Below are 870 nucleotides of genomic sequence, written 5' to 3' on the forward strand. Positions count from 1 at the left end.
GCTGTTTCTCCAGTTTCTGTTAAGAACAACTTCCCACCCCACTGATGGCTATTAACGCATCTAGGTGGGCTGTTGAGTCTCTGCTGTGTTCTGCTACTGCCAGGCCCCAGATGAGACCACCCTAAAGGAACTGGCTAAGACCCTGCAGCAGAAGGATAACAGGAAATAGAAACAGGAAGACAGATCTTTTGCAAATGGAAAGGGACAGAGAGATGGACTAAGGAGGATGGGAGGGGAAGTAAAAAGAAGATATGTTTTGTACATGAATCAACTCCCACCATGAATATAATCCTTATACCCTGCAAACGTGTACTAATAGAAACAAAAATTTAAAAAATTTGAGGCTATCAACCAAAACAATAAAACAAAAAACAACTCCCATTTTCTAAGATGGGGCATCTGAAGCCCACAGACACGTGATGCTCCTGAGCTCTTGGCCATGACTGTGAGTCATTGCTGTTTACACCACATGCTGCTGCAGCCACGAAGGCCAGTAGAGGTCAGGCAGTGCTGAACTTGACTGTAATTTCATTGACTTGTTATACTGTGAGGAAGCATTATCATCTCTCCTCCATGAAAGGGAAACAAGCACAACTATAGCATATAAATTATCAAAGCTCACACTGGCACTAGGTCATGCCACGCATGGTGGCGCATGCCTGTAAATCCCAGCACTAGGGAGGCTGAGGCAGGAGGGTCATTGTGAGTTTGAGACCAGCATGCACTAAAAAGTGAGCTCAAGAAGGGGGTGTATTATGTGTTGAAAAATAAAAAAAAATTAAAAAAAAAACCTTGAACAGCAATTAACCACTAAGAAGAATATATGCAGTGTATTATGTGTTGAAAAATAAAAAAAAATTAAAAAAAAAA

General features: G+C 41.4%; 1 protein-coding gene across 1 annotated transcript in view; it reads left to right on the plus strand.

The window, feature by feature from the left end:
• Nucleotides 1-870, plus strand: part of Ptrhd1 (peptidyl-tRNA hydrolase domain containing 1) — a 4,711-nt gene that overhangs the window by 2,372 nt on the left and 1,469 nt on the right. The window lies entirely within an intron of this gene.

Source organism: Octodon degus, unplaced genomic scaffold, assembly GCF_000260255.1.
Source record: "Octodon degus isolate 3935 unplaced genomic scaffold, OctDeg1.0 scaffold00019, whole genome shotgun sequence".
Taxonomy (NCBI): Eukaryota; Metazoa; Chordata; class Mammalia; order Rodentia; family Octodontidae; genus Octodon; species Octodon degus.